The sequence below is a fragment of the Melanerpes formicivorus genome, unplaced genomic scaffold (assembly GCF_026170545.1).
Source record: "Melanerpes formicivorus ecotype bairdi unplaced genomic scaffold, bMelFor1.0.p_v2 SCAF_2, whole genome shotgun sequence".
In the NCBI taxonomy this organism is placed as follows: Eukaryota; Metazoa; Chordata; class Aves; order Piciformes; family Picidae; genus Melanerpes; species Melanerpes formicivorus.
The window spans coordinates 41,664,851-41,686,217 of NW_027142354.1; the positions used below are offsets into that span (position 1 = coordinate 41,664,851).

General features: G+C 45.3%; 1 long non-coding RNA gene across 1 annotated transcript; it reads left to right on the forward strand.

The window, feature by feature from the left end:
• The first annotated feature begins 3,884 nt into the window (after nt 1–3,884).
• On the forward strand, nt 3,885–5,633 carry LOC137445792 (uncharacterized). The gene is made up of 3 exons (XR_010988489.1): nt 3,885–3,956; nt 4,534–4,566; nt 5,594–5,633. It is a non-coding gene; the product is annotated as an uncharacterized lncRNA (long non-coding RNA).
• Nucleotides 5,634–21,367: the final 15,734 nt, after the last annotated feature.

Below are 21,367 nucleotides of genomic sequence, written 5' to 3' on the forward strand. Positions count from 1 at the left end.
GGAACTAGATGATCTTTAAGGTCCTTTCCAACCCCTAAAGTTCTATGAGTCTATAATTAGGCAGAATAACAGCCAGCAGTCACAAACTTCCAGTCTAACCATCTGGTGGCTGGAGCATTCCCTGTTTCAGATGCTCCTCTTCACTCACTCCATCACCTGTCTCACAATATCCTAAAGCAGTATTTCTCCTTCAGCTCCTCATCCTTCCTTGGCATCTTTATAACCACTGTGATATCTCCATTGACCTGATTTTCTTTAGTTCCTGTACATACTTTCAGTTCTGATTTCACTCCACCTTACACATGCAAAGACTGACAGACAAGACACTCACATCTGGGAGTTGGAACCTTACATATTGATCTTGTGGGTTTCACATGGAATTGTTTCATTTGGAAGAGACCTTTAAGATCATCCAGTCCAACCATCAACCCAACACCACCGTGGCTATTAAACCATGTCTCACCATCTCCACACGTTTCTTGAACACCTCCAGGGATGGGGACTCCACCACCTCCCTGTGCAGCCTGTTCCAATCCTTGACCACTCTTACAGGAAAGAAATCGTTCCTAATCTCCAACCTAAACCTCCCCTGGCACAATTTCAGGCCATTCCCTCTCATTCTATCACTTAATACTAGGGAGAAGAGACCAACCTCCCCTCACTACAACCTCCCTTTAGGTAATCATGGAGAGAAAGCCATGGTTGGGTGTTTGGCAGTTTCACTGGGAGACACTTATTCTAGGTTGCCTTCAGACCTTCTTTTTCCACTCCACTCCCACGTTTCTCCCACAACTCTTTCTTTATTCATATGCTACAAGACTCATCAATGCTATCTCCCAAAGACCTGCCATGATTCTGTCCATGGGTGATGGGCAAAAGTTTCACTATCAAAATTCATGTGCAACTTGTTCCTCTGCCTAAACACTGAGGAGATACCACCACCTAGGGGGCATCTCACCATGAGTGTGATCAGTCTGGGGCAAAATTTGTCATTGTTTCAAAAGTGGCCAAGACATTGGTGATTCAGAAGCTGGGACAGCACCAACAGATTATATTATTTGCCAATATAACAAGAAACATTTACTCCTTTAGTTCTTGTCAAGTATGGAATCACAGAATTGTTAGGGTGGGAAAGGACCTCAAGGATCATCTAGTTCCAACCCCGCTGCCATGGGCAGGGACACCTCACAATAGATCATGTTGCTCAGAGCCACATCCAGCCTGGCCTTAAAAACCTCCAGGGATGAGGCTGCCACCACCTCCCTGGGCAACCTGTGCCAGTGTCTCACCAGCCTCATGGGGAAGAACTTCTTCCTCACATCCAATCTGAATCTACCCATTTCTAGTCTTGTTCCATTCCCCCCAGTCCTGTCACACCCTCAAAAGTCCCTCCCCAGCTTTCTTGTAGCCCTCTTCAGATACTGGAAGGCCACAATTAGGTCACCTCGGAGCCTTCTCTTCTCCAGACTGAACAGCCCCAGCTCTCTCAGCCTGTCCTCACAGGAGAAGTGTTCCATCCCTCTATAATAAAGTACACACTCTACTAGCATAGCAAAGGATAGAGAAACTGATGTCTACACTAATATTTATAATAGGGCTACCACTATTTGTGAAATATAACACAATGGTTGCTTTAAAGCTATGCTGTAGGAAGGGAAACCTTTCATGACTGATTTCTTCTGCCTAGTTCATCATAGATGCTTTTTATTCCTTTCCCTCAAGGAAATTTGCCATGCTACAGTAAAGGTCCAAATTACAGGGTCCATATTGCTCAGAGCAGTCAAATGCCAATTTCCATGCAGGAATGGAAGTATCTGTTGTGTTACTCCCCACATGCTCTTTCAGGATCCAAACATTTTCAGCTGGGAGCCTCTTATCTGCTTTGGATGTACTCTGACAAAAGGATGCTCCATGAGCCAAGTGTTAAAAGCTTTTCCAAGGAGCTTTGTCAGCTGGGAACAAAAGAAGATGAGGAAATGGCCTGAAACTGTGCCAGGAGAGGTTTAGGTTGGGGATTTGGAACAATTTCTTTGCTGCAAGAGTGGTCAGGCATTGAAACAGGCTGCCCAGGGAGGTGGTGAAGTCCCCATCCCTGGAGGTGTTCAAGAAACCTGTGGCTATGGTGCTTGGGGGCATGGTTTAGTGGCCATGATGTTAGTCTGGATTGATGGTTGGGCTCAACGAGGCTTTTCCAAACCAAACAATTCTGTGATCCTTTCAAGAGGGGTTTTTAACCTCTAGTCACACTTCTCTTGCTGAACTTTAGGGTGAGAATAGGTATTTAACTATTAATGAGGTTTGGAGGGGTTTGTAGTGGTGTCAACGAGACTTCAATGGATAGATTCATCAAATTACGCAGTGAGCAGTTCCTCATTGGATGGCCATGAGGTCTGCCCAATTTCTGTGCCTCTCAAACAGAGAGCTATAGCAAACCAGATGACCACTTTGTGCAGTTTGCCTGATTCCAGTGGAAAATTTTAACCTTTTCATGGCTGCCTGTTACCCTCTCACAAGCCCTTGCCAGGCATCTGAAAGCAGCTCTTAGCCATCTGTAGGCTCTTCAGTATTTCTCAGCACACAGAGTTTTTTCCACTGCTGTGGAGGGACAAAGGTTTCACTTGATGCTAATTTCTGCCATGCTTTTACTGATGGCTGTTGCTAATTAAACCCATCCTCTTCCCAGCTATGTATTATATGCTAAGTGTCACAGAATGGTGTGGGTGAAGGAGGAAGGCTGAAGAAGTCAAAGTGGTTCAGTGGTGTTAGGGTCTGTGTATATCTAAGAGCACGTTGCTGGTTTTTACTGTGCCTAGAACTGCAGCTGATGATGGAAAATCCTGTTGAACAAAGGATGTCATATTACTCAATGCAGTCACAGAATCACAGAATGGTTTGGGTTAGAAGGAACCTTAAAGATCATCTGCTTCCAATCCTTTTGCCATGGGCAGAGACACCTCCTACTAGACCAGGCTGCTTCATGCCTGGCCTTGAACACTTCCAGGCTTGGAGCCTCCACAACTTCTCTGAGCAACCTGTTCCAGTACCTCAGCACCCTCATGGGGAAGGATGTCTTTCTAATGTCTACTCTAAGTCCAGCTTCTTCCTTTTTGAAGCCATTACTCATTGTCCTGTCACTATATGTCTTTATGAGGAGTCCCTCCCCAGCTCTTCTGTAGCCCCCTTCAGGTACTGGATGGCTGCTCTGAGGTCTTCCTGGAGCCTTCTCTTCAGGCTGAACAATCAAAACTCTCCCAGGCTGCCCTCACGGCAGAGGTGGCCTCCTCTGGAGTCACTCCATAGCTCCATGTCCTCCTTGTGTGGAAGGATCCAGAGATGGACACAGTACTCCAGGCAGGACCTCAGCAAAGGGGAGAAGAGGAGGATCACCGCCCTTGACCTGCTGCCTGTGTTTCTTTTGATGCAGCCCAGGATTTGGTTTGTTTCTGGGTTGCAAGCACAGAAATGTGCAGACCTACTTATTTTTTCAGATCTGTGTCTGATTACATGATGCACCAAAGTAAGAAGAGAACCACATGAAGATGTATGCTGCATGAGGAATACTCCTATTTCCTGTGATGAGCTTTTGATATCATGTAAGAAAATTACATCTCTTATCTACTGAGGTGTTTTCCCCTTATTTGATGTCAGAGGGAAGGAAACCCCCAACCTACCCCCACTGAGGCATCCCACAGTGCCTATAAAGATTCACACCACCTCTGGTGCCTTTTCCTAGATGAGAAAACTTTCCCTTGGGGTTAATATTCAAGGTGTACATGAGTATATATAGGCAGCATGTGGTGTCAAAAAGGCATAGGTCACACCCAGCCCTCCTGGAGGCAAAAATGCTGTTGCTCTTTATCTTCTTATTGAGCAGCTGCTTCTCTGGCTCACGGGGCAGTGCAACAGAAGAATTTCAAGCAAACTTCAAGGCTCTGGTGAATCAAGCAAGTTCTGATGTAAGTATAAAATTGAGTCTACAACTACCTGAAGGGTGGTTGTAGTGAGGTGGGGGTTGGTCTCTTCTCCCAGGCAACCAGCACCAGAAGAAGAGCACACAATCTCAAGCTGCACCAGGGGAGGTTTAGGCTCAAGGTGAAGATAAAGTTCTTCACAGATAGAGTTGTTAGTCATTGAAATGTGCTGTCCAGGGAGGTGGTGGAGTCCCCATCCCTGGCGGTGTTCAAGAGGGGATTGGACGTGGCACTTGGTACCATGGTTTAGTGGTCAGGTGTTGGGTGACAGGTTGGACTTGATGATCTTTGAGGTCTTTTCCACCCTTATTGATTCTATGAGTCTGGGCCAGTTTTAGCTCTAGTTTGCATGCCCTGTGTGTTGTTTGTTAAACCTGAGGTGCCGAAGGCACTGCGTGCCAGCCGCCCCTCAGAAGCTGACCTTGCAATTGTTTCCCCAAAGGAAGTTCAGAAATAGCCTGATGAAGACGATATATAGGTTGAGCTGTTCAACAATGTGGCAGCCACTGAGAAGAGAAAGACCTTCTAAAGCTACTTTTTTCTTTCTTTCTTGATATTTCAGATCTTTCTTCCAGTACCTTCCAAGCATTTTCAGGTAAGGCTTCTAAAGTTTCTTTCTTGTTGCTGTGGTTAATCATTTGGAAAAGGATGATGCTTTGTTGCAGATCTTGAGGGAGTGGTAGACTACTAAAAAGAGAGGGGATCTTACTAAAAGGGAATACATAAGCTAACAACACGTTCCTGAGCAGTTCTATCAGCTTCAGTGAAGTTCCTTGTGTGCAAAAAAGTTATGGAAATAATTAGCCACTTCTAAAACCAGGATGGCTGAGACTTGGCTCTACTCAACCTGAAGAACTCTCGCAGAGAGATCCATACTGAGGCTGTTCTGAGCGTGGCTGTACGAAGTGTAGACCGTGATCATGACCTGCTGCCTTTTGGAGCAGAAGGTGGTGGATATGGCTTGTAGTAGCAACACTAAAATGTTCTTACTTCTGAGAGCTCTGGAGCATAATGGAGACTGCCTCTGAAAGAAGCAATCTGCAGCCATGACCACACGCAGTGGTTTTCTACCTGTGGTCTGCAGCTTTCTCTGGCTCTGTGAACTGAAAACAAAAGGTTCATGAAAAATACCAAAGAACAGGCAGGCTGTTGTTGGGAGACCTTATCTGCAGAGGAAAAAGTGTTTAGAGGCTGCAACTTCAAAGGAGGTGAAGAGCAGCACTTTGCAGAGAGAAGAGTACGGCGCTTCTGTCCTTCTGCATGCTGCAGCTGTGGAAGGCAATCAGCAGATCTAATCTCAGGCTGCTCATTCTGACTTTGATAGAACTGCAACCCCAATGGATTTTAATCCTATTTCATTACTCTTTCCCCTGTATAAGGTGGTGTGTTGTTTGGTGGGGTTTTTTTTTGGGGGGGGGAGGGGAGAATATAATATGCTTTCCCCCTCCCTCCGCTTCTGCTGTAGATTATCAAATCCCAGGAAAGAGAGAAGTAGCCTTTTCCCTAACTGTACAGAAACAGGTAATTTCTGGCTTTACTGGGCACATAGTCATTGAATTCGATGACACTTCAGTTCATTTGGCAGGATGTAATCTTGCTGTTGTTTGGTGTATTTCTTTCAGTGCAAACGTGTTCCCTGCCAGCTTGAAAAACTCATAGAGCAGCTGAAAGCTTCCTTTAAGAGTGATCAAATGAGAGCCCTTGTTTCTGTGATGGAGAAAACCAAGGACTACATCATATCAACTTTAAATAAAGCACCTACAGTGAGTTCCCCTTCAGCTCTTTCTTGTGATTACCCAGGTGAAAATGTGAAATTACTCTGATTTGATTTCAAAACAGAGGAAATCAGTAACTCAACAGCCTGGTAAACTGAAGGCAGTAGTACAATTTTGATGCCATCTCCAGATGGTCTTCATTTCACACTCATGGCTGTTGTTTGGCAATGATTTTATCTGAAATACTGAACCAGACTTTGTAGGGTCTGGAAGGAAGTTAGATTTTCAGGAGATGCATCGCCCCTGAGCAAATCCTGGACTTATCATTAGCCAGGAGATCAATAAGAAAAGGCTCTAAGCCACATCTCAGTGAGAAAATCAGCCAGGAGAAAGCAGCAGCATCCTAGCTTGTGTCAGTAAGAGTGGCCAGCCAGACAAGAGAGGTGATTGTCCCCCTGTATTGCACCTTGAGGAGTGGGCTCAGTTTGGGGCCCCCCACTCCAAGAAGAACATTGAGGGGCCTGAGTGGGTCCAGAGAAGGGCAACAAAGTTGGTGAAGAGTCTGGAGAACAGGACTGGTGAGGAGCAGCTGAGGGAGCTGGGGTTGCTCAGCCTGGAGTTGCTCTCTGCAGCTCCCTGAAAGGAGGTTGGAGGCAGGTGGGAGCTGGTCTCTCCTCCCTAGTACCAAGTGACAGGATGAGATGAAATGGCCTCAAGTTCCTCCCAAGGAAGTTTAGGTTGGACATGAGGAACAATTTCTTCCCCCAAAGTGTTGTCAAGACCTGGCCCTGGCTGCCCAGGGAGGTGGTGGAGTATCCATCCCTGGAGGGATTGAAAAGCTGTAGGGATGTGGTGCTGAGGGACATGGCTTAGGGGGGAGCTGGCAGTGCTGGGTTAACGGTTGGACTGGATGATCTTAAACATCTTTTCCAACCTACACAATTCTATGATTCTGTCATTCCTGATTCCCAACAGTCTTCTCTGCATTCATTCATGAAGATATCCATCATTCCTTCTGCTCAGACACCACCTTGTACAGCCAGCCACAGCTCTGCAGCAATATCCTCTTTTTATTTGCTTCTTTATCATCACTAATTATTATTATTGTTGTTGTTGTTATATTGTTATTATTGTTGTTATTATTAATGTATTTCTTTATTGTCGTTGTTGTTGTTATTCTAGAGACCTAAGAAAGATGATTCCTGCCCCACGACTGAGAAGCCTGCACGGAGAGCTCTGAAGTCCTACAAGAGATTCTTCAGAAAGCTGCATGAGAAGTGCTAGAAGCCCTGCTGATGGGTGCTGGCACCCTCTGATCTCTCACCAGAGACACTTTTTACCCAACACTAGAGCCACTAGAGCCAGCTGAGACTGCAAAGCTGCCACAGAGAGACAGCACCACGCAGCCATGAATGTTTTATAAGTGTTTTTAGCAGATATTTATGGCCTGTTGCAGGTATTAACATATTTATTTAATTTATAGAGAGCTTAGGTGTATTTATACAGAGCCCTCAGGTTCAAAGTCAACATAAATTACCTAGGGGGTGATGATGGAGTGATCAAAGTGATTAAGGTGTTCAAAGTGACAATGAATAAAATGATTAATTGCACCGTGGAGTTTGTGCACTGCCATTATTATATGCCAAGGCTTGAAGGAAACTATGGGAGTGAAGATAAAGCAGTGGGGGTTGAAAAGCAGATCCCTCAATGTGCTCTCCTGCAGACATTAGTAAAATGGGCAGAAACTGTTTTCTGGAGGCAGGAGCAAATAAAAACCCAAACCACCCACAAAAAAAAGCCCCAACCAACCAACCCCCAAATGGGAAAATGTGGTTTCTATTTGTTTGTTGGTTTGTTTTTTAACATGTGCACAATTCAGTTTGAAACCAGCTTGCTTTCCTGAATTTACAGATTCTCAGTGTGGTGGGGTTGGAAGGGACCTCTGCAGATCATCCAGTCTCTGGGCTGATCTGCAGGGGCACCCACAACAGCTTGCCCAGGAGCACAATGGCCAAGGGGATTTGGAATCTCTGCAGAGAAGGAGACTCCACAACTCTCTGGGCAGCCTGCTCCAGGGCTCCAGCACCCTCACACCAAAGAATCTTCTCCTCCTGTTTAGCTGAAGCTTCCTGGGATCCTCATTGCTCCTTGTCCTGTCCCTGGGCACTGCTGACAAAAGTCTGGCCCCAGCCTCTTTCCCCCACACCCTTTAGCTCTTGCAGAGTATTGATCAGATCTGCTCTCAGGCTGCTCTTCTCCAGGCTCAACAGCCCCAGAGCTGCAGAACTCCCTCACCCCAAAGAAATGTCTTTTCCTGTTCAGATGGGACCTCCTGGATTCCAGTTTGTGCCTTGTTGGAATGCTATGCAAGGGCACAGAGCAAAGCAATTTCCATCTTAGTGTCTGAGAAAACCCAGTATTAAACCAGGCACTGCAATTAGCAGGGTGAGATCAGTTAATTCATTTGGTTGTGAAACTAACAAACTTTAGCCAGAGCGTGTACATGCAGCTGTGAGGAGGACAGGCAGAGGACAATGCCTGTGCTGTTAGTCACTGCCAGAGCTTTAGCAAGACCCAACAACAGCAAAACACTGACTTTGGAAAGAACCAGACTTGAGAAGGTACCTCTCCAAACAGTGCTCCTCTGACACAGCTCCTGAGGAATGGAGAATATGTCCATGGAGATGCAGTAAGCCAGGAGAGCTGAGCCATGAGGAGGAGATTTCACAGTGAGGGATGCACAGCTGCTAGGACTGATGGAAGGCTGGAGAGCACCAGTTCTTGCTTCTGGTTTGTGGTTCATTCCAGGATAAAGCTGAAAAACAGAAATAAAGAATCACAGCATCACAGAATGCCAGGTTGGAAGGGACCACAAGGATCATCTGGTCCAACCTTACTAGGTAATAGTAAAATTGGAATGAGCTGGCCCAGCACCCTGTCAAGCTGAGTTTTAAACCTGCCCAGGGAAGTGGTGGAGTCACCATCCCTGGATGTGTTAAAAACTGAGTAGATGTGGCACTTCAGAACATGTTCCAGGAGTCATGGAGGTATTGGGTAGAAGGTTGGACTTGATGTTCCTAGAGGACTTTTCCAACCTTAACGATTCTCTGATCTTATGACAGGCTGTGCACAAAAGGGCAGAGGAATCCTGGAGTGGTTTGGGTTGGAGGAGACCTTAAAGATCATCTAGTTCCAACCCTCTTGTTATGTGTTGGGACTTCTAAGTTAGGGAGTTAGGAGGCTGGCTGTGTAGCCTTTAAAATTCAACACACACAACACTGCTCACCTTGTGAGTGGAGAGGAAATCCTTAAGGCTTCCATTTTCAAGATCTCTAGGCAAACCCTCACACACCTGGGCAGAGCCAGCTCCTGCAATAGTCTCTGGCTGAAAGCAGAGGCCACCTGCCCCAAGGCAGAGTCCTTCTGCAGAGTGGGTTGCGTGCTGTGAAAACTGAAACCCAGCACTCTGCTTCCACCACAGAAATCAGAAAGAAAAGAATGGAAACACTGGAGAGAAACTGAGTTGTTTACGCTGAAAGAACAATAACCACAGGTTTCTGAGCTCCTACCAGTTTCATTTTCTGGCTGGGGAAGCCAAGTGTGTCTTGCTACAGGTCACTTTGTGTGGAAAAAGAGAAAAATCTGTGAAAGTAAAAATCTTGGGTAGCCCTCCTTGCATTTCAAATCATTTATGCTTTTGTGGTGTATTTGGTTACAGGTACTTAATAAATTATACATATTAATTAACTGACATGTACTTCTGTACTACATAAATTATCCTCCCACTCTGCTCTGCCCTAGTGAGGCCACAGCTGGAGTAGTGGGTCCAGTTCTGGGCTCCTTAGTTCAAGAGACAGGGAACTGCTGGAGAGAGTCCAGTGGAGGCTACAAAACTGCTGAGGGGCCTGAAGCACCTCTGTGAGGAGGAAAGGCTGAGAGCCTTAGGGCTGTTGAGCCTGGAGAAGAGAAGCCCCAGAGGGGATCTGAACAATGCTCATCAAGAGTTAAAGGGTGGGGGGCAAGAGGCTGGGGCCATGGAGCTCAGCTGGGATGTTGCATACACTTCAGAGATGCACAGGAAACACTTCCCTTTATCAAATGACATAGAACCTTATTGAGGTTAACCAGAGAAATGTAGTTTCCATGGCTGAGATTGCATTAGTCAAAAGCCACCCATTTATTAAGGAGGATTTGAAAACCAAGATATGGTCTCCAAAGCCCCATGATCTCACACATCTGGGTTGCCCTTTCAGATAAGGGAGGAAAGGAACACAGAGTCTGCCGCAAATGTCGCCCTGCTCAGGCCCTCATTTCCACTCTCCAACCCCCCCATTTGTCCCATTTAGCACCAGAACTTCCACACATAATTTTGAGGCATGGCCCCTCTACAGTGATCATGGCTTGTATACCATGGCCAGTAGTGCTGGAGCACCAGAGGACACCCCTTGAACACTACCTTGACATGCCTTGAACGCTCCTTGGACCTTCTTGCTCCTGACACCTCAGGACAGGAGGGAAGAGGAGGAACCTCAGAGGGCTTCTCACCCTGAAGCACCTCATATGTTGCTCTGACCAAGTCCTTCACCTCTCCTGAGACATATCACAGCAGAGGACTGGAGGTGGCTTTGAGCACCCCAAACCATCTGAACAATAATGAATCTGAGGCTGAAAGAGGTAACTAAGGTTTAATTGACTCATGGAAGTGACCTCAAGGATCATTTGGTCCAACCTTTCTTGGGGAAAAAGCATAATCAAAGCCAGCTTAGAGAGACAAACTAGCACTGGAGCAGTTCTGTCATCTCAAGCCAAAGAGAGGAGGGGAAAAGGCAATAAAAGGAATAAAATCCCACCCTGCCCTTCAAAGTCTAACAATTTTGGAGCATGGCAGAGGGTGAGAGAGTGGTCATACAATGGGAAAGAGCCAGCCTTGTTTTCCTCGGGAGCCAGCCACAGCCCTGCTGAAAGACCAGCTTGTGCTACTGACATGTCCCACAAAAATCTCCTACAGTTCTTGAGAACTGGGAATGATCTCAAAAAGCCCAAAGTCTGCCAAGGGGAAAAACAAAACATAAATCCTAGAGCTCATGGAAGATTCAGAGATAGTGCTGGAGTTCTGCAGAAACTGCTAGAAATCCCAAAGGTAGAGCGAGGAGGAAAAGGAAAGGCATAAACTCCATCAGCAGTTAATCAGAGAATCATTCTGGGCTTAGAAGAGATCAACAAGTCCAACCTTCTACTCAGTAGCTCTATGACAAGTTGTGCTGGCCAAGATCAGAAGTGGTTGAGATGAACAGTCCTGCTCTGGGCAGATTCAAAGTTGGGGTGATCACAGCAGCATGGGGGATCCCTCATGGCAGTGATGAGGACCACTGTGACATGGGATGGGCCAACCATCACCCCAGGAAGAGGTGAAAAGCAGAGAACCCCCATTGCCAACCTGGAGGTCCTGCAGCAATTCAAAGTGAAGCTGTCCATGCGTGTCTCCAGTGGTGGGGTCAAACCTCAGCCCAGGTGCCAGCCTGAAAAATCAGTGAGTTTGTGGAAGACCAGAAGACACAAGCTGTAAATGCCAGAAACACAACAGGACAAGGACAGGGATTATTAATGTTTTAAGTATTGGTCTCCTGGAGTGCATTAAGAGTATGGCCAGCAGGTCAAGGGAGGTTCTCCTCCCCTTCTGCCCTGATGAGACCACACCTTGGAGCACTGTGTCCAGTTCTGGGCTCTTCAGATCAAGAGGGACAGGGATATACTAGAGAGCATCCCACAGAGGCTACAAGGATAATGAAGGGACTGGAACATCTGTCTGATAAGCAAAGGCTGGGAGACCTTGGGATGTTTAGTTTGAGAGAAGAGCAGCCTGAGAGGGAATCTGATCAGTGTCTATAAATATCTGAAGGGTGAGAGCCAAAAAGGAGTCAGGTTGTTTTCAGTGGTGTCCTGTGACAGGAGAAGGGGCAATAGATCCAAACTGCAACACCCCAAGCTCCAGCTCAACAGGAGGAAAAGCTTCTTTCCTGTGAGGTTGCTGGAGCCCTGGAGGCTGCCCAGAGAGGTTGTGGAGTCTGCTTCCCTGGAGACTTTCAAGACCCATCTGGATGCTTTCCTGTATGACCTGCCCTCGGTCATCCTGCTTTAGCAGAGGGCTGGAACTCAAAGATCTCCAGAGTTCATTTCCAGCTTCTACCATTCTACAATTCTATGGTTTTCAGGTGCATGACACAAATTCAGCCTGAGGGCAACTGATAGCATCAGGCAAGTTCTCCACAGAGCTCTTCTGCAACGTGCTGCTGCAGAGTCCATGCCCTCGCAAGGTTGCAGTCCACAGAGCTGTGTGATGAGGGAGATCTACAGATAAGCACACGGTGTGAGGAAACTCCTACTGCTGTTAAAGAGGACAAATTGGGTACAGGGGAGTGGGCAGCCATCAACCTGCAGGTTTGCCTCAGCTGAGCCGCACAACCACGATGGATATGGACTTCCTCAATTCATAGTAGTGAGATGCTGAGGTGCTTACTCATACTTGCTGTGGCATCAGGCTCTGGCCCAACGTGCCAAGTAGCGTGGAGCCAGCAGATCTGCTCCTGCCCAGCAGAAGTGGGGCTGGACCATCTGCTGCTGTGGCTGCTACCCTTGCAGAATCCCAGAAGCAGAAAGCAGAGATAACACTGCTTGGAAAAGGGCACATTTCTTGGGGGAAAGTAGTCCCAAAGGGCTTTTTCCAGCTTCTAGGGAAGAAGGAAACACAAGTGACCAAGTTGGCTAATTAAGAAAGAAAGAAAGAAAGAAAGAAAGAAAGAAAGAAAGAAAGAAAGAAAGAAAGAAAGAAAGAAAGAAAGAAAGAAAGAAAGAAAGAAAGAAAGAAAGAAAGAAAGAAAGAAAGAAAAGAAAGAAAGAAAGAAAGTTGTAGCTTCTTCAGTGAATTTAACTACAACAAAGAGAGCTCTGTCCTCAGCACAGACAGGGACCTGCTAGAGCAGGGCCAGAGGAGGCCACAGCAATGCTGGCAGGGCTGGAAGCCCTCTGCTGTGAGGCCAGGCTGAGAGAGTTGGGGTTGCTCAGCCTGGAGGAGAGAAGGCTGCAGGGAGACCTTCTGGTGGCCTTTCAGTGCTTCAAGGGCTGATCAGAAAGCAGGGCCTCTTGTGACAGGACAAGGGGTGATGGTTTGAAATGAAAGAGGGAGATTCAGACTAGAGAGAAGGGAGAAGTTTTTTTCCAGTGAAGGTGGTGAGACCCTGTCCCAGGTTGCCCAAAGAGGTGGTAGATGCCCTGTCCCTGGAACCTTGCCAGGTCAGCTTGGACTGGGCTCTGAACAACCTGTTCTAGTTGCAGATGGACTAGATGACCTTTAAAGGTTCCTTCCAACCCACACCACTTGGAATCTATGAATCAAGAAGCTAGCTATGACCCTTACAAACCCACTGAGCTTCCCCCTGTCAGCAAGGACACCACCATCCCAGCACAAAATCAACTCCCTGATATGCCCATGGGGTTCAGGGTGACACACTTGGGATATAGAATGGTTTGGGTTGAAAGGGACTTTGAAGATCACCTAGTTCCAACTCATCCCTGGTGCCTTTCACCAGCACAGGTTGCTCAAGAGCTCATCCAACCTGGCCCTGAACACCTCCAAGGAGGGGACATCCACGACCACCCTGGGCAACCTGTTCCAGTGTCTCTCCAACTTCACTGTGAAGAATTTCTTCATAATCTCCAGTCTCAATCTCCCCTCCTCAACTTCCAATCCATTCCCCCTTGTCCTATCACTACAAGCCCTTGTAAAAAGTGATAGGATGAGAGGGAATGGCTTGAAGCTTTGAGGGCAAATTTAGACTGGAGATTAGGAAGAAATGAGAAAGACATCCCACATCCCTCCTTCCCCACCCTAAAGGACTCACTTTGCAGTGTCCATCCCTGGGGCCTCCCTCCTGCTTCAGCACAAACTCCAGCACAGGGGCTTCCCTTGCTCCCACGGAATGAATTCTTACACTTGGACCAAACTGCTCCATTAGGATTGCTCAAGTGCTCTCTCATTCTCTCTAGGCAAGTGCTCCACATATTTCCTGTAGGGTTTTGATTGCTTGTTGTTTTGGTTTGGGTTTATCTCTTATCCCAGAGCCTCTGTCCTTGGTCTACCAGGAGATTGCACATTGATTGAAGCTCTGATTTCTGGAGAAGTGCAGTGGAGATGGCAGCTGCTTGGTCATGCTTTGTGTCACACTGGGGCACTGATTGGGCAAATGAAAAGACCACATCTTTATGTAGTTATCGCTTACTTCAGGGGAAGTGCTGACTAGGTAAGGATTAACCATCCAGGCTTCAACATCACATTTACCAGAACCATTTTCTTCCAGAAAATCTCTGCAAATGACCTTTTCTTATCTTGTTTAGAAAATCAACCTAAAATTATTTCCGTCCTAGAGAGACTATAAAATGATCCAGGTCAGATCCAGAAGCACTTGCAGGTAGGCTGAGCACATCAGGAGGATGAAGACCCATCTCTATCTCCTTTTGCTGGCTGTAGGCATCTCCACTGCTTCCCGGATGAGTAGCTTGGCTGAATTACTGGACCTGGCAGAGCAGATGTCCCAGACAGTGGCAAAGAGCATGCAGGTGAGTTTGATTTCCACTTTTCTAACCCCAAAATGTGACCTACTGAACCCTCTGTCCTTGAATAGTTCACTTTTGGAAAGTCAAACTATTTAGGTGTCATTTTACTAAGGAAGATGACACCTGAAAGGCTCAACTAGCATTTTCTCTTTCAGAATCTGAGGGTTGAAACTCCAGACAACATAGATGTGAGTAAAACCTTTTTTATGGGTTGTGGGGTTTTGTTTGTTTGTTTGTTTGTTAATTTTAAACTGTAAAGCCTAAAAGAAGTTAAATAAAAGTAACTTTCCTAAATTGGGTCACGGAGAAGGCAGTTTAAAAATCACCTCCTAAGCCACTCTGTTTAAGAGCAAATAAAGACTCTAAATGTCTTACATGGGCTTGGATGTGTATTATAAGATGTAAAAGGATATTGCAGATATTAAATGGCATTGGAAGCTATAAAATATTGAAGACAGGGAGGTGATTCTCCCCCTCTGCTCAGCTCTGGTAAGACCACACCTGGAGCACTGCGTCCAGTTACAAGAGGGATCTGGAGGTGCTGGAGCGTGTCCAGAGAAGGGCCACGAGGATGAGCAGAGGGCTGGAGCACCTCTCCTGTGAGGACAGACTGAAAGAGTTGGGGCTGTTCAGTCTGCAGAAGAGAAGGCTCCAAGGTGACCTAATTGTGGCCTTCCAGTATCTGAAGGGGGCCTACAGGAAGGCTGGGGAGGGACTGCTCAGGATCTCAGGTAGTGATAGGACTAGGGGGAATGGAATGAAGCTGGAGGTGGGGAGATTCAGGCTGGAGGTGAGGAGGAGGTTCTTCACCATGAGAGTGGTGAAGCCTTGGAATAGGTTGTCCAGGGAGGTGGTTGAGGCCCCATCCCTGGAGGTGTTTAAGCCCAGGCTGGATGAGGCTCTGGCCAGGCTGATCTAGTGTGGGGTGTCCCTGCCCATGGCAGGGGGGTTGGAACTAGATGATCCTTGTGGTCTCTTCCAACCCTGACTGATTCTATGATTCTATGACATTAAGTGGCACTGTAAGATGTAAAATGTGATTACTCATATATTTATTAAATATGCAATATATTTATAAAGGGTATTTATTACATAAATTATGAAATCTATTAAATGGTTATTAGCATATTAAATGGTGTTTTAAGATTTATTTGGCATTTAACTACATTAAATGGTTATTGATACAGTAAATATATTACATGTCTATTAAATGTATTAAATGGCAATTGAAGATTTATTTAGTATTTGAATGTATTAAATGGTTATTAATATAGGAAATGCATTAGCTGGTGATTAAATATATTAAATAGGCATTGAAGACTTTCTTAGTACTTGAATATATTAAGTAGTTATTAATATAGTAAATGTATTAGCTGGTGATTAAATATATTAAATAGCAATTGAAGATTTATTTAGTACTTGAACATATTGAATGGTTATTGATATAGTAAATGTATTAGCTGGTGATTAAATATATTAAATAGTAATTGAAGGTTTATTTAGTATTTGAATGTATTAAATGGTTATTAATATAGAAAATGCATTAGCTGGTGATTAAATATATTGAATAGGAATTGAAGACTTATTTAGTACTTGAATATATTAAATAGTTATTAATATAGTAAATGTACTACCTGGTGATTAAATATATTAAATAGCAATTGAAGGTTTATTTAGTTCTTGAATATATTAAATGGTTATTAGTATATTAAATGCATTAGGTGGTGATTAAATATATGAAATGGTATTTTAAGATGTAAAATTATGTTAAACCCAAGAAATTTGGTCACTCACTGAGGATTTAATTGACCAACTCTTACCTCCTAAACCACTTTATTTGTATTTAAGAGTAAATAATGACTTTAAGTGTAGCTGAGTGTTTCTTATAAGAGATCAAATGTAATTGAAGATATTAAACAGCACTGGAAGCTATAAAATATTGAAGATATTGAGTGGTATTAGAAGATGTAAAATGATATCAATTATATAACTATCAAATACATTAAAGCTATTAAATGGCATTTGCTGGATTATTGAATATATTAAATGGCCACTCCTATTTTCACTGGTATTTTAACATCCCTTTGGTATTTAAATACATGAAATGGTACTTTAATCTGTAATATTTATTCAGTCTTTAAATCTATTAAATGGTTATTAAATATACTCAATGGTATTTTAAAGTTTAAAGTGATGTTAAGCACAAGAAATTTAGTCACTGAGCATTTGGTTCAGTAATTGTTACCTCCTGAACCACTCTATTTGTATTTAAGAGCAAACAATTACTTTAAATGTAGCTGGGTGTTGCTTCTAAGAGGCAAAATGTTGTTGAGGATGTTAAATAGCATTGGAAGATGGAAAATATTAAATGCATTAAATAGCATGGGAAGAGATAAAATATTAAAGGTGTTAAATGGCATTGGAGGATGTAAAATGTTATTAAAGCTCTTAAGTGGTATTGGAAGGTAGGAAATGCTGTTAAAGATAGGAAATGGCATTTGAAGGTATAGAGTGTTATTAAAAACAACCAAATCTTGAGCCAAAGTGAAATATGCTGTGCCACAAGAGTAGCCAGGGACAGGAACTGTCCTGATCCTGTGCTCTTGTGACTCTCCTGCAGAAGACACAATCACAGAGTGGTTTTGTGGATCAGCTTCTGAAAGCAAGGACAGCTCAAGGAAAGAACAAAATCATTCTGCTAGGGGAGATGGAAAAACACTAGAAATGAGTAGATTCAGATTGGATGTCAGGAAGAAGTTCTGCCCCATGAGGGTGGTGAGACACTGGCACAGGTTGCCCTGGGAGGTGGTGGAAGCCTCAAGCCTGGAGGTATTTAAGGCCAGGCTGGATGTGGCTCTGGGCAACCTGCTGTAGTGTGAGGTGTCCCTGCCCATGGCAGTTCCAGGTTGGAACTGGACATCCTTGAGGTCCCTTCCAACCCTGACAATTCTATAGTTCTATGATTCACATTTCTTGTTCACCTGCAAGAAAACCTCCTTTGTAGTCTACTTTTCACACCTTTACCAGGAGAAAAGGGATTAATTCCTTGTATTATCACAGCTTGTCTGAAGGATGGACTTAATGCCCCCAGATCAAGGCAGCAGCTGCTGAGTGCCCACCAATGACTCTCTTACAGACCAAATTACCCTTCATATATTTACCATCTTTTGCATCTCCAATCAGTCTCTTGATGTAAAGGCTCTTTTCTTGACAAGCTGACTCTAAACAACATCCTCTTGATGCAGATGCTGCTAACAAGGTTTGTTGTTGGTTGGATTTGGCTGTGGGGTTTTTTTGCTGCTGTGCATCAACTTGAAGCTTGATTTTCAAGTGAGATCCCAGCCCAGCATGAAGTTCTTTGGACTGTATAGTGGCCAGAAAGTTTCTGTTAATGCAGCCTGAGTCATTCTTTTATTGAAGGAGCAGGGTAAGTCACATTTGTCCATAAACTAGTTACAAGAGATTGGTTTTGTTTGTTTGTTTGTTGGCAAATCCATCCCATTCCTTCTAAATTACATGTAAAGCTCCCAGCTCTGTCTCGCCTCTCTAGATCCTGCCAGGAAGAGCTCTTTCTTCCCAGGCTGGGCTTTAGGTTAGATTTAATTTAAGGTTTTAAGGAGGAAAACAGACCCAGAGCCAGTGGAGCCAAACACCGTCGACTTGCTCTTCCCTTTCCCTGCTGAGGTCCCCACTGGTGCCACCACAGCCATGCCCAGCCCTGCCTTGGGGAAAAAGCTGCTTCACTCTCACTTGGTACAAAAGTGACAGAGGATTTCCTTGAGTCTCTGCATTTGTTCTTCACCACTGACAGAAGTGAGCAGCTTCCCCAGCAAGACCAGGGTGAAAGAACCTTTGTCAGCATCCAGGAATGAGCAACAGGGGACCACTCGTAGGCTGAGAATATTGTGGGCATGATGCTGGCCTTCAGCAGCTGTCTGCATTATCTCCAGTCTTTGCTGAGTAGCCTTTGATTAATTTTTCATCACCACCACCTTCTCCCATTGCATTTCCATCTGTTCATGCTGCTGACTCTTGTGTCATCTCCTCCCTTCTCCATGAGTTTAACTGATCTCCTCCAAACAACCCCTCACTGGCAAGTACAGCCAGCAACATTCTTTGTTCTGCTCCTGTTCCATATCCCTTTCAGCCCTTCTCTCCTCTTTTCCCAGACCATAAGGTCTTGAAGATAAATTCCAGCTGCTGCCTCATGGAAGAGTTAAATGGCCACCCCTGGGAGGGGACAAGCCAGACAGGGCTGTGAGATGAAACCATGACCATTGTTCCCATTTCTCCTGGCATGCAGATGTCATCTGTTGTAAAGGTTAATGCTTGGAGTATTTTCAGGATCATTTCTCTTCTTTCCCCCATGTTCTGACAGCTGTAGCTTCTAGAGCAGAAACCATCTCACATCTATAGCAGAATCATCCTGCTGACATGAGCAGATGCAAGAAATCAAACTGGTCTTCAGATGGCTGCAGAAGAGACAGGACTAGGACTTTAGATAAGTCTTTGGTTCATCTGGACATTACAAAACATAAGCTAGCAGAAACCATCATCTGCCAGGTTTCCATGTGCAGAATGTGCACAGCAGTTTGGGCTCTTTGCTTAAGTCACTGGCACATATAAGCCCAAAAGTCACCAGCAACCTATTTGCCACCTGGGCAGTTGGATGCATTCTCAAGGTGAGTCTTAGTAAACCTCTTGTAGCTCCCGGTTACACGCTCCCATCTCTCAGTTTTGCTCTTTCTTCCATCTTAGGATGTGAACTGTGTCAGCACAATCTTTGAAGGAGCAGAGCAGCTGAGAACCAACCCAGCAATGAAAAAATTCAGTGTTTTCTTCCAAACTTTGGAGAGACTCAAGCCCTTGCTCACACCACGCCAGGCAAAGGAGGTAAGAGTTTGTTTCTCCTCTGTCAGAGGTCATGCAGCAGCAACAAAAAGTGACCCGAAATTCACAACTGAGCCCTGTGTCTACAAGACAGAATAATTTTTTGTACTCACTTGTGCTGAGCATGTGGAAGAAGAAACCCTGGTATTATTTCACTTTTCACAGGGGCTTGTTGTGATGGGATGAGGGGCAGTGGCCTTGAGCTGGAAGAGGAGAGATATAGACTGGAGATTGGGAGGAAATTCTTTAGAGTGAGCGTGGTGAGACACTGGAACAGGTTGCCCAGGGAGGTTGTGGATGCCCCCTCCCTGGAGGTGTTCAAGGCCAGGCTGGATGAGGCTTTGAACAACCTGGGCTGGTGGGAAGTGTCCCTGCCCATGACAGGGGGGTTAGAACTAGATGATCTTTAAGGTCCCTTCCAACCCAACCCATTCTATGATTCACACATTATATACCCTTCCCTTACTCTAGTCTTCAGCTTGACTCACTTCTGAAAGAGGATTTCTCCATGTGATCAGCATGTTTAAGGAAAAGCAGTTCATATGATGACTTCACGATGGAGGAGGGGGGAAGTGCCACACAATGGCTAAATACAACCTAATTTCTTTGTCTTGATTAACTTTCCAGGGGGAATGTGACACAGAAAGAAAGGCTGCAGCAGTATTTCTAGCAAAGCTGATGGCATTCATCCGCCGAGCATACATTGCAAATGCAAGAGGGTAAAGCTGTGAGCTCCTAGAACTGCTGTAAATTCACACCAGCAGTGAAAAAGCTTGGGGGTTTTGGTTTTGTTTTGTATGGTTGGTTGGCTTTGGTTTTGGTTTTGGTTTAAAGCACTCTCCTTTTTGTGTTAGAATCTGACAGGGCACATCCCGAGTTTCAGTGGTACTGAACTGCTTGGTGTTTGGTGTGTAAGCTCTGAGGGTATCCCTGGCAAAATTTCTAGGGGGGGTTGGGGAGGAGGGGAATCAATGCTTGACAAAGAAAATAGTGCAGGGGATTGTGGGAGGCTCTGACTAGGCAGAAAACTTGTGGGCTTTTCATGAAAAGCTCAAGTTAATTTCTGAACAGTCCCAGTGAGACCGAATACAGATGGAGCTGAGCAAAAGCAGCTGGGCCACCCTATGCACCTTGTGTGAGCACTGCCTGGCACCGTGGGGCTCACAGAAGCACTGACTGGTACATGGAGCTGTGAAGTGAATTTCTTTCCTTCCCCTTTCCTTAGGAGCAGGGTGGCCCAGTGTTGGGGGGATGGGACACACTCTATGGGTTGAGGATCTCCCAATTTTTCAGGTTTAAGGTCAAATATGTGCTGGAAAGTGTGCTCAGCAGAATGGGTATTACTCATGATAACTTGTCCAGAGGAGCCAGAAACCCAGGTATAGACCAGTACATAACTGCTGCTGCCAAGAGGTGGTTTAGCTCAAGGAGCTGGTGAGGCAATATTGGGGACCTCCCAGCACTGTACCATCCCTCTGCAGTAAAAAGGATGGATCAGTACCATCACAAAGCAAAACCTTCCTAGTGCAGAGCTGCCTTTGCCACTGCTTTGAAGCCAGATGAGGATGAACTGCAAAAGTCAAAAAGTCACTGGAACTGTTCAAGGCCAAGCTGGCTGAGGCCTTGAGCAAGCTGGGCTAATGGGAGGTGTCCCTGCCCATGGCAGGGGGTTGGAACTGGATGATCTTTAAGGTCCCTTCCAGCCCAACCCAGTCTGTGATATTCACACAATATCCACCCCTTAAGCTCTGCCTGATCTTCTCTGTATCCATGTGTATCACTTACAGCAAGGATTATGAACAAGTAGACAAGAACAGAACCTTGTGCTCACACATGAGGATCACTTTGATCACAGAATACACCCAAAAAATCCTGCTTACAAAGAACACTGAATTTAGCATGACTCAAAGAAAACTCCAAATCCAATCCTGCACTTTGGATCTAGAGCAAGAGAATATTCTGCACGTCAAATCCCAAAGCCTTTGTTAGTTTGGTTTGGTTATTTTGCTGCTGCTTGCTCTTAAATGTGACATCAGATTCCTTATTCTCTATCTGAACCACTGGACCAAGAACTTTAGTGGGCTCTCTGAATGTGTCCAGAGAAGGGCCACAAGGATGAGCAGAGGGCTGCAGCTCCTCTCCTATGAGGAGAGGCTGAGAGAGTTGGGGTTGTTCAGTTTG